At 46.3% G+C, this 13,043-nt stretch overlaps 1 protein-coding gene across 1 annotated transcript in view; it reads left to right on the plus strand.

Moving 5' to 3' along the window:
- The window catches only part of LOC141121539 (vomeronasal type-2 receptor 26-like), a 71,846-nt gene that overhangs the window by 23,925 nt on the left and 34,878 nt on the right, over positions 1-13,043 (plus strand). The window lies entirely within an intron of this gene.

Here is a 13,043-nt window from a genome sequence, read left to right on the forward strand (position 1 = left end):
GCAGAGACCCTGGAGAAACAATGCTTGCTGTATCATCTTTTTCTGTCACATGATATTAGTGCAATGGTTTACCAAATGTAATCTTTTGTTTTCAGTAAAAGGTACACTAAGTTCATTTTATGGCATACAAATGTAATATATTACCCAATTATTTGGTAAAATATAAAAGATGAGGTTGCACTGAATAAATAGATAGTCAGTATGTCAAGTCTTAAAATGACCGACACCTCTGAAATGGTGACAAACTTTAGTACCCTCACTTTTCCATAGGTAATGTTTTTAAGGCTAAGTTCACCTTTTGGAACATGTTACATGGCACATCAGTATTTAGGGTCTTCCAGCACATGTTCCCTCACCCCCAAACCTCCAATGCCAGTGGGTAGGGGGTTCCTCTCCCCCAAAACCACACCCACTTTAAAATCAGCCCCACCCACACAGCCATGTTATTCATTTATATGAATCTGTGAATGAATAAACCACAAGTTCTGACTTCCATCGTGGCAGACAGATTTGTAGTATCAATGGACTGTGATTGTGCTGATCAGTGCACCCATTATCCATTCACAAGTCCTCCAGCTTTCTAACAAAAATCCTGTACAGATGTATGGGCAGAAATCTGAAGGACTTGTCTGCAGGAGCCTGACATTGCACCCATGATCCACTCACACCAGATAACTGATAACAGGTCTAAAATTATTGTTCTCACTCCAGCATGCGTGTTGATAACATGTGCAGAAAAATGAAAGCTTTAGTGCACAGGCGCCCCTCCCATCTGTGTTTATTATTGTATATGTGTGTATGTGGGGGTGGGGGAGGGTATATATATGTATTTTGAGGGGTTAAAGTGCTTGGAATTAACTTTATTTTCTTACACTTTATTTTTATCACCGGAGAACATGAGTCCCCTATGGGATCTTTTTTTGAGACAGGTTCCCTTTAATGAGACCCCTGATGCCTCCCCTGCCCTCCATTAAACTAATGGAGTGCAGACCACGCCTGTGACGGGAGTCACTTTGGGTAGGGTGCCAGAGAACTCCAGTCTGATCTGTGCTAGTCAGACTTGCTGTACAGCCACACTGGAATATTCTATATATGTATATATTGCGTATTGTCTCATGTTTTTGGACTTTGCTCTGATTGTTTGGGGTGTGGTTGTATTCCATTGTTTTATTGTGTCTGTCTGCCTTGGAAGAAAAGTAGATTATGGGATGTATATCTCTGTGGAGGGGGGATTCCTCCAACAGCTCTCCTTGCTGATTGGACAGTTTACGCCACCCTGAATTCCAAAGAGAGAGGCGATTGACCCCTGAGTTGTACTGTATATCTTTTTGTACCTGTATTTTAATGAAGAGTCTGAGGTTTTTCACCCTACACTGAGTTACGGTTAGTGACTGGGTGGGCTAAAGGTCTTGGATCGTGTGGTACCTGACAGAGAAAGCATTTACGTCAGACATACTCCTGTTGAGGACAGAGGTCCGTTACAACACTCCATTAGCTTTTTCCCAGTGGCAGCAGGACCCCGAAGATCACTTCCGGGTTACTAATAGAAAGGGGAGATCAACAAACAGACATTCACTGGTCTCCCTAATGGAGGCTGTCATTGCTGAACTCTCCTTGGAGAATGCTAGTTATTTGGTTGTTCAGATGCTTTCATATCAGAGTTGTCTGACTCTAGTTATACAATAAATGTCTGGCACTGATTTCCTGAAGTCACACACAGCAAGGTATCTATACGTTTTTGGGGTAAATGTGTAATAGCAGTCATGCATTCTTCACTTTAAAAAGTGCTTAACCAGCAAGCTGAAGTAAGATTTTTAAAAAGTCAAGATGATATATTAATTCTGAGCACATTGGGGGGATTTGAAGTCATCTTGAGGGATCTGACCAGCAGTGGTGCTCTGTTTTGGTTTTCTTTTTTCTTTCCCATTAGTTATTCCATCTTAACCCCCTCAAGAATGGGCTGTCCCCCCCTCCCCCTTCCTGCCCAGGCCATGTTCAGTTTTCAGCACTGTAACACTTTAAATGACAATTACTCAGTCATGCAACACTTTACCCAAATTTAATTTCATCTTTTTTTTTTAAACAGATAGAGATTTATTTTGGTAGGATTTAATCACCACCGAGTTTTTATGTTTTGCAATATAAATGAGAAAAATCTATTCTGGTTAAAAATGTTGGTTATAAAATTTTGCGAATAAATAACATGCGTTTATAAATTTAGACCAACATATATTCTGCTACATTTATTGGGTAAAAATAATAAAGGTATTATTAAGTTATTTCTCACACACGACATAGGTATACTTATATACTTATACTTACTTACTTACACCCCAAAACACATTCTGCTATAACCTCCTGAGTAGAAATGAGCCAAACACCCCCCCCCGCTTCGGTTCGTACCAGAACTTGCAAACAGACCAAAACTTTGCACGAACGTTAGAACCTCATTGAAGTCTATGGGACTCGAACGTTCAAAATCAAAAGTGTTAATTTTAAAGGCTAATTTGCATGGTATTGTCCTAAAAAGGATTTGGGGACCCGGGTCCTGCCCCAGAGGACATGTATCAATGCAAAAAAAAAGTTTTAAAAATGGCCGTTTTTTTCAGGAGCAGTGATTTTAATAATGCTTAAAGTCAAACAATAAAAGTGTAATATTCCTTTAAATTTTGTACCTGGGGGGTGTCTATAGTATGCCTGTAAAGGGGTGCATGTTTCCCGTGTTTAGAACAGTCTGACAGCAAAGTGACATTTCAAAGGAAAAAAAGTCATTTAAAACTACCCGGTCCGACAATACACATAAAAGTTCATTGATAAAAACTAAAAACTGCATGGGATTTCCCCACAGGGGAACCCTGAAGCAAAATTTTAAAAAAAATTGGAGTGGGGGGTCCCCCTAAATTCCATACCAGGTCCTTCAGGTCTGGTATGAATATTAAGGGGAACCCCGCGCCAAAATTAAAAAAAAATGATGTAGGGGTCCCCCTCAAAATTCATACCAGACCCTTCAGGTCTGGTATGGATTTTAAGGGGAACCCCGTGCCAAAATTAAAAAAAAAATTGGCGTGGGGTCCCCCCAAAAATCCATACCAGACCCTTATCTGAGCACGCAACCTGGCAGGCCACAGGAAAAGAGGGGGGACCAGAAAGCGCTCCCCCTCCTGAACTGTACCAGGCCACATGCCCTCAACATTGGGAGGGTGCTTTGGGGTAGCCCCTCAAAGCACCTTGTCCCCATGTTGATGAGGACAAGGGCCTCATCCCCACAACCCTTGGCCGGTGGTTGTGGGGGGTCAAAAATGACAAGAGACAGTTTTTGACAATTCCTTTATTTAAAGTCTTCTTTTTTCCATCTTCTTTCTTCTATCTTCTTTCTTCTATCTTCATTTCTTCCTCCATCTTCTTCTTCCTCCGATCCTCTGCTTCTTGCTCCGATGTTCTTGTCCACAGGGCAGCCATCAGAAATTTTGGGGCCCCTTACGCAGCTTTAGGTCTGGGCCCCCCTGGGCCCAACCACAAACATTAATCAAGGCCTGCCCACTGGCTGTCCCACCGAATCCACCCACTGGCCATCCCACAAAGTCCTTCAGTGAACCCACTTTTATTTTAATACTCTTACAACCCAATATAACCTCCATCCCATGTCCTCTTCCTCCTCCACTCCCATGTCCTCCTCCATCCCATGTGCTCCTCTTCCCCTTCCAGTCCCTTCTCCCCCATCCCATGTCCTCCTCCTCCATCCCATGTCCTCTTCCTTCTCCAGTCCCATCTCCATCATCCCATGTCCTCTTCCTTCTCCAGTCCCATCTCCTTCATCCCATGTCCTCTTCCTTCTCCAGTCCTGTGTCCTCCTCCATCCCATGTGCTCCTCTTCCAGTCCCTTGTCCCCCATCCCATGTCCTCTTCCTTCTCCAGTCACATCTCCTCCATCCCATGTCCTCTCCCTTCTCCAGTCCCATCTCATCCATCCCATGTCCTCCTGCTTCTCCATCCCATGTGCTCCTCTTCCAGTCCCTTGTCCCCCATCCCATGTCCTCTCCCTTCTCCAGTCCCATCTCCTTCATCCCATGTCCTCTTCCTTCTCCAGTCTCATCTCCTTCATCCCATGTCCTCTTCCTTCTCCAGTCCCGTGTCCTCCTCCATCCCATGTGCTCCTCTTCCAGTCCCTTATCCCCCATCCCATGTCCTCTGCCTTCTCCAGTGCCAACTCCTCCATCCCATGTCCTCCTCCTTCTCTATCCCATGTGTCCCTCTTCCTGTGCCTTGTCCCCCATCCCATGTCCTCTTCCTTCTCCTGTCCCATCTCCTCCATCCCATGTCCTCTCCCTTCTCCAGTCCCATCTCCTCCATCCCATGTCCTCCTGCTTCTCAATCCCATGTGCTCCTCTTCCAGTCCCTTGTCCCCCATCCCATGTCCTCTCCCTTCTCCAGTCCCATCTCCTCCATCCCATGTCCGCCTGCTTCTCCATCCCATGTGCTCCTCTTCCAGTCTCTTGTCCCCCATCCCATGTCCTCTTCCTTCTCCAGTCCCATCTCCTCCATCCCATGTCCTCTTCCTTCTTCAGTCCCATCTCCTCCATCCCATGTCCTCTTCCTTTTCCAGTATCATCTCCTCCATCCCATGTTCTCCTCCTCCATCCCATGTGCTCCTTTTCCAGTCCCTTGTCCCCCATCCTATGTCCTCCATTTGCGGTCCCATCTTCGCCATCCCATGTCCTCTTCTGCCTCCATTCTAGGTCCTCCTCCTCCATCCCATGTCATCCTTCTCCAGTCTCATGTGACCTCTATGTCGGTCCTCTTTCACAGTGTCCTCCCTCTGTAGTCCTTTTATCCCTTCTGTGCCGCCAGTACAGCCCAGATACAGTCCATTGTAATCCCTCTGGTATGTAGAGGAGAGGAGTGTGGAGGGTATGACAGTGGCAGAATGGGGAAGGATTTCTTTTAATGGCAGTCTGCGGGGTGACCAGGGAGTGATGTTGGGTAGATAAGGGTCTGAGTGATGTCCTACAGCTGGATAGATGAAGTGGTCTCGGGGTAATGCAAGCTAGGGGAAGAAGGGGGCTGAGATGTGGTCAGATAGGGGTGTTTATAATAATAAAAAAAAATATATATATTGTGCTCATCTACTAGTATATACAAGTTATATAATACAAAATTGGTACTTAAAGAAAACATTGTCCTGTTATAAGATGTAAATATATATATTTATATAATCCAGCACCTAGCACTCTGTATGTGCGGATAATGTAAAATGAATTTATGACAATTCCTGTGTTATCCAAGCTCTGAGTCTGTACAATCAGAGGTGTAAACTCACCACATAAACACAGAGTTACATGAATGGTCAAAAATGACATTCACATTATGTGGACATAGAGATTGGGGGATGTTATATAGATAGGGCTGTTTGCTAGCTTGGGAGATATCTGTCACACTCACTGTCTCTTCATCCTCTGTGTCTCCTTATCGATGCAATAACTACAGGACAAATCCTACAGAAACTTTGGCAGCTTTTCTTCCAAGGAGACTTTACTCAGTAAAAAACTCCTCTCATCTCCTCCCTGTAGTGTGAGCAGACATCCCGACCAGCAGTAGCTACAGTGAGCTCCGCCCCCCTCAGCACACCGCACTGGTGAGTGGAGGAGGGGTAGGGAGTCAGAGATTTCATCACAGGGACAGGAGGAGCTTTGGAGATTCTAAAATACATACACCGCCGGTGTTCTATTGACAGAACCCCGGCACAGTGTATGTATTTAGAAGCTGCTGTTCCCACAGTGGCAAGTGTACCCCACCACCCACGGCCCTCAGTCCGCCCCTGGTCAGAATGGAGAAGCCCCGCTCCATTGGCTAGGTGTGCTGCTGTGATAAGCAGCCGACGTCTGTCACAGAGAGCTTCATTGTGGCGTCTGTCCTCAGGATATACAGGGAAAGTACCCAAAGAAGCAGTCCCTGCCCGGGCCCCTAGGGACGCCGAGGCCCCTTACAGGTGTATGGGCTGTACGCCCCTGATAGTGGCCCTGCTCGTCCGGCATCTCCCTCCATGGCATCTTCTTCCCTTCTTCTTCTTCTCGGGCTGCTCCGCATCCATGATGGGAGGCTCCTGCTGTGTGACGCTTCTCGTCTTCTGACGGTTCTTAAATAATGGGGGGTGGGGCCACCTGGTGACCCTGCCCCCCTCTGATGCAGGGGGACTTGACAGAGACTTCCCTGTGGCATTCCCTGTGACGTCAGAGGGGGTCACCCGTTATATAACAGGTGACCCCGCCCCCCTCTGACGTCAGGGGGAATGCCACAGGGAAGTCCCCGCCAAGTCTCTGTGCATCAGAGGGGGGCAGGGTCACTAGGTGGCCCCACCCTCCATTATTTAAGAACCATCAGAAGATGAGAAGCGTCACACAGAAGAAGGGAAGAAGACGCCGTGGAGGAAGATGCCGGACGAGAACACCGGAGCAAGAAGCAGATGATCGGAGGAAGAAGAAGATGGAGGAAGAAACCGAAGGAAGAAAGAAGATAGAAGAAAGAAGATGGAAAAAAGAAGACTTTAAATAAAGGAATTGTCAAGAACTGTCTCTTGTCATTTTTAACATTTTTGACAGTTTTTTTGTGAAATGGTAGGGGTACTTTTGTACCCCATTACCATTTCACACGGGGGGTGGGATCTGGGAATCCCCTTGTTAAAGGGGGCTTCCAGATTCCGATAAGTCCCCCCGCTCGCAGACCCCCACAACCAACAGGCAAGGGTTGTGGGGATGAGGCCCTTGTCCTCATCAACATGGGGACAAGGTGCTTTGGAGGGCTACCCCAAAGCACCCTCCCAATGTTGAGGGCATGTGGCCAGGAGGGGGGGCGGTCTCTCGTCCCCCCTCTTTTTCTGTGGCCTGCCAGGTTGCGTGCTCGGATAAGGGTCTGGTATGGAATTTTATGATGGGACCCCACGCCAATGTTTTTTTTTATTTTGGTGCGGGGTTCCCCTTAAAATAATTTTGAGGGAGACCCCTATGTAATTTTTTTAAAAAATGTTGGCGCGGGGTTCCCCTTAATATCCATACCAGACCTGAATGACCTGGTATGGAATTTAGGGGGATCCCCACGCCAGTTTTTTCTTAAATATTGATTCGGGGTTCCCCTGTGGGGAAATCCCATGCAGTTTTTATCAATGAACTTTTATGTGTATTGTCGGACGACAATTCATATAGCGGCGAGTAGTTTTAAATTACTTTTTTCCTTTGAAATGTCCTTTTGCTGTCAGACTGTTCTAAACACGGGAAACATGCGCCCCTTTACAGGCATAGTATAGACACCCCCCAGGAACGAAATTTAAAGGAATATTACACTTTTATTGTTTCACTTTAAGCATTACGGCCGTTTTTAAAACTTTTTTTTGCATTGATACATGTCCCCTGGGGGCAGGACCCTGGTCCCCAAACACTTTTTATGACAATACCTTGCATATAAGCCTTTAAAATTTTGATTTCTCCCATAGCTTTTTAAAGGGTGTTCAGCGGCTTTCGAATTTGCCGTGAACACCCCAAATTGTTCGCTGTTTGACGAACTGGCGAACAGCCGATGTTCAAGTCGAACATGAGTTTGACTCGAACTCGAAGCTCATCCCTACTCCTGAGTATGGGGATACCACATCTGTGATACAATTTTCACAGCCTAGATGTATAGAGGGGCACAAAATCCAAGGAGCACCATGGGGCTTTCAGGGGACATAAATTACACATCTAATTTCCTGACTACCTATCACATTTCTTGAATTCCTGAAGTGCCAGGACAAGAGAATCACCAACAAAATCACCACGTTTTGTTTATATAACACTACAAGGTTTTTTTCTTAAGGGGCATAGTTCTTGTAATTTTTTTTTCCATAATGACACTGCACTTACTATGGTGACACTGTGTAAAAAAAAATATTCATTTTTTTAACATGTCACCAGAGCAGTGCAGTGTCACCATAGTGATGTTGTACTGCTGGAGGGGGGGGATGATAAGGACTTTTTTAACATTATGATTGCTTATACAATCATGATCACTGTATAAGCAATCATTTCTAACTGTGTTTGGCATCATTCACAATGCCATCATTTACTACGGTGATAGCTGTGATTGGCTGCAGCTATCGCATAGTACATTATTGCTGTAATTTGCCTTGAACCATGTATTTGTTGTGACCAATCATGAGACAGACATTAATAAAAAACAAACAAATAAAAAGGGGGTGTGTGGAGCTACCTGATAGCCAAGGGTCCACAGGTGTGTATGGGGAGAGTGAAAGGACTGCACCATATGTGTAAAAGCCTCACCGGCGTATTACTCCTGAAGCCCCAAACTAGGATCAATAATCAATACCTCATATATAGGTATCCCTGTGAGGTGTATGTAAGTGTAAAAATAAAGGGCATAAGGACTGTCAGACGTGTAGGTGAGCTGCATGGAAGAGTAAAAAAACACAATCCCAAATTACCTAGTAACTGTGTGTGTGCAGAACTGAAAACCAAAAGAGTGTCATGTACATCCTAGCAGTTACATACCACATATGCATGATAGGTGATACATACAGTAAACAAATATAAGCTTTGAGTCTGAGTGATATTGCATCCAGCTTGCAATAGTGAAAGAAAAAAATAATAAGCAATTAAATGTACACAAGTGAAAAACACATCCACAGAAAAAAATGGGTCAAATATTCATAAGTGTGTTTAACACATTAAAACATGTAGCACAGTCCAAAAAATGGTTAAACTACACTACAGAGACGTGTACACGCCCGTATACATGATAGGGAATCAGTCCTCATATTAATAGAAAAACACAGTTCGTATAAGGTGCAGATCTGGTAATGCTCAGGTATATGGCAGAAAACCTAAAGGTGACTTGAGTGCTCGCAATGTCTTCAGGTGACTTTTGTGCTCCCCCTCCAGGGTCCCCACTCACCGGATCCAATCACCCCAACAGGAGCAACACATATGTAAATATAGCCAGTACGATCAGTTCACCACGGTGTCTGCTGTGACTATTTCCCAAAGCATTCCTCTGTCTCCAGGTAGAACGGGAGTGATCCTTTTTAGACCCTGTGCAAGGATCCAGCGCTGTCCTCACCCAGGCCAGTTCTTTACCAGTCTTCAGGTCCCCGACGTCGGCATGTGTGGGAAGCCAGCTGTAACTCCTTGCAGCTTCCCACTGCGCATGTGCGAGCCACACTCCACTTTGTGAATGGTCCTGCACCCTCTTGTGACCTGTGACGGGAGAAAGAACTTTCAGTGGAATTGCCTAGGTCAGCGATCTGAGACAGACATTGTTTAATACTGCTGACTGTGATTGCTAGGAACACCCAAACTGGGAGGCCATATGGGTACATCCTCCCAGAACCACATTTGTCTCACCAGGATGTATATATGCAGTGGGCTGGCAGGAAAAGTTAAGTTAATAGTTTGGCACCCAAAAATGTTAAATGAAGAGCAGGAGATCCACATTCTGTTCTAGAAAGCCAGGTGATTGCTGGTATTGTGAAGGACCTGGAGCACCCAGAGGGACACAATGATTCAATACACATAACTTTCCACTGCCAACTGTGTTCTAAAGAGACATTGTTAAACAGGATCTGAGCCTACTTGCTGTACTTTGTACCCCAAAAATTTGTTTTAATTATTTTTTTCCACAAACCAGTCTTATACAGACACATAAACCTAAGCACATAGTTACATAGTTGATAAGGTTGAATGAAGACACTAGTCCATCTTGTGTGTGTGTGTTTATGTCACTAGCATATCCCTATATATTGTATTCACTAGAATGTCCACCTCAAACTTTTATCAACACTCTCTGACACCACCAACTGTGGAAGGGAGTTCTACATCCTTAACAATCCAACAGTAAAGAACCCCTTATGGAGTTGAAGGTTAAACCACTTCTCATCCAACTTCTTCGAGTGGCTGCGCATGTTCTTAAGAGACCTGAGACTGGGGGGCACATGCGCGGCGCGGAACTGGAAGATCGCTTCCGAGCAGAGCTCCATCACAGCAGGAACTACAGCACATTCCCCGGGGCCGAAAAAAAAAATCTAATCGATCCCAAAACCATCTGCACCCCCGGGGGAACGAGCAGTAGATGCCGTCCTACAAGTCCCGTCATGGGAAACCGGCACACAGGTCCCTCCTCATGGTCCGGGAGATGGCTGAGGACTCCCAAGATGGCTTCACAGCGTGCTTCAGCCTCTGCACACAGTTTGGCGGCCTCTCCTGCACATTCGTTTGGGGACAGTGAGTACACACTGCAACTCACCAAAGCAGACCTGGATGACAGCCTTACAACTATGTATAACAAAATTGCAGAGAAATTCCAGATGGAAATCCATAAATCCACTAACACTTTACAGCAAGAGATAGCTGTCCTTGGAGGGAGAACCGATCGCTTAGAGACTAAGCATGATGAGCTGCAGCTCGCATACACAGATGTTCGGAGAGATCATGAGGCCCTCACAGATTCTGTATCCCAGCTCCAGGCCCATTTGGAAGACCTGGAAAACAGAAATAGGAGAAACAACTTGAGAATTAGAAGGGTTCTTGAGGAGGTTACTGAGTTAACCCCAGCCATCCACAAGTTGTTCCAGTCCTTGCTGCCTGATTCCCCACATTTGCTTGTGACAGGCTGCACAGGGCTCTCCGTCCCAAACCCCCTGAACATAAGCCTCCTAGGGACACAATTCTATGCCTCAAAGATTATCTGGTGAAAGAGGAGATTCTCAGGGCCTCCCGCAACACCCCTAACATCTTGCTGGAAGGTACTAAAATTCAAATATACCCAGATATATCTCTGGCCACCTTAGACAAATGCCGAAAACTTAAGGGGATCACCACTCCTCTCCAAGAAGCAAGAATTAGATACAGATGGGGGTTTCCCTTTAAACTCCAAGTCATCCACAACGGCTCCACATACACTGTAATCACTATCCAAGAAGGAAAGGAACTCCTAGTTAAACTAGGTCTCTTGGCCAAAGAAGATCTCCCTAGGATGCTGTCCACCCCGCGCCCTTCTGCCATCTGGGCAACCCTGTCACTACAGAGGGATCGCAGATGACAAAGGGAGGAACTCAGAGGCCGCAGGTTTTAGTAACTCAACACCAGCCTCCCTTACTGGCTCTTTTACCCTGTGTTTCCTTATTTTTTTATGTTGTTTTCCTTTCTCTTCTCATATAACTTGGGACTTTTCCAGAACAGCTGAGATGCAACATGAACTGCCTCAGGAATGGTGAGAAAGTACTGGCCCCATTTTCATTACTGGAGCCCCTCACCCTTCCATGGTATGTATGCATCTGTATGCACCAAATATATCCCAGACTGTTCCCCGCTGTGCTGACGTACAATGGCACCCGCTTGGTTGTTCCCCCACTCTTGCTGAACTCCACAAGCTGAGGGATTTGGAAAAAAAAGAAAAAAGGGGGGGTGGAACATTTGGACCCCCTCTCCTGGAACTATTTTTTCCTGGGTTAGCTTATTAGCGCCCCCTTTTTTTTGCTGGCCTGTGTACTCCAACCTTTTATTTATTTATTTATTTATTTATTTATTATATTCCCCTATACAGGCAACCAAGAGTGTTGGACAGTATTGTCCTACTGTTCAAGAGGTTTTTCCTTTAACAGATAACTATAGTATCCTTTGGTTGGGATGGTCTTTCCCCTCCCAACTATAATGCTTTATATTTTCATTTTTCTGGTTTATTGTTTTTGGGTTACGGGACCTTACCTTTTGATGTCACAAAATATGTCCTTTCATGTATTATAGTCCTAACTGTATGCCTTGGTTACTGCAATCACCAGAAAGCTGTACCCCTAGTCATTTGGCCGGACATCCCCACCCTCCCAAGGTGGTGGACGATGGCTATCAACTCCTCGGGATCGCTTCACGCTGATACGTGCCCTCCTGCCTTCCTACACTTACCATGGGTCTTAGATTAATATTCCATAACATTAGGGGTTTCAACTCCCCACAAAAGCGGAAGAAGGCATTTAGTGCATATAAACGCCTTCATGCTGATATTGTTCTCCTACAGGAGACTTACTTCTCCGAAAACAATCACCCCACATATTTTGATAGATCATTTGGGCAAGGGTACTATACGACATTTGAATCCAGATCCCGAGGGGTTGCAATATTTATTAAAAATGGTTTATTAGGGGCGTGTCCGGCAGCGCACGGAGAAGGATGTGTGGACATAGAGCTCCACAGTTCCAACTTCAATCCATCGACATCCTGGCTGTAAACATCCCGGGTAAGCCACCAACTTTTCCCTAGTGGCCCCCGGACAGTTCCTGCCCTCATCCCAGCCAGTATTGAGAGGCTCGGCCGGCTCATAGCGGCTTCTCCCAGCCCGCTCCACACGGCCTGGGTTGGCCGCCATCTTGAGGCCTACAGAGGCCTACAAAGCCTCCCCCGCTGACCGACCGATTGACGGACGCTACTTACTCAGACCACAGCCTGAGGTGGGGTGCCCGGCCGGGTGTCCGTCCTCCCATTCGACCCACGGCCGGATCAACAATACAAAGAGTCACTGCCACCGTAAGACCCGCGAGGCTTACATCATCACCGGGCTGAAGTGACGCGGACCACGGGATTACAGGCAGAACATCCAGACGTTCCTAGGCCTATGCCCACGGAGGTATTCACCGATTAGTACATCCGCGGGGACCCACCGCTACATCTCTATTGGCCGCCTATACAGACCTGCGGCCCACCACCGTCTTGCGGCCTGTAGGCTGGTGGATCCTCCAGCATCCCCCGGCCTGGAGTGCAGCAGCCCGCGGATCGTATACCCGCCCGCCCTTCTCTGGTAGTGGCAGCATTCCCTGAAGGGGACAAAGGTACAAGATACAAACGGAGGTCTGCCTGGGATCCCCTGACAGCCAGCATCCTACATCAGTGATCCACAGCCATTATGAGGCCTGTGCAATCAGACTCCCCCTCCTCACTCAGGTACAGAACTCTATAGCAACCATCCCCACAGTTTGAGTGGTCATATCTAGCCCCAAGAAAGGAGAAGTCCAT

The sequence above is a fragment of the Aquarana catesbeiana genome, unplaced genomic scaffold, assembly GCF_042186555.1.
Source record: "Aquarana catesbeiana isolate 2022-GZ unplaced genomic scaffold, ASM4218655v1 unanchor224, whole genome shotgun sequence".
Lineage (NCBI taxonomy): Eukaryota > Metazoa > Chordata > Amphibia > Anura > Ranidae > Aquarana > Aquarana catesbeiana.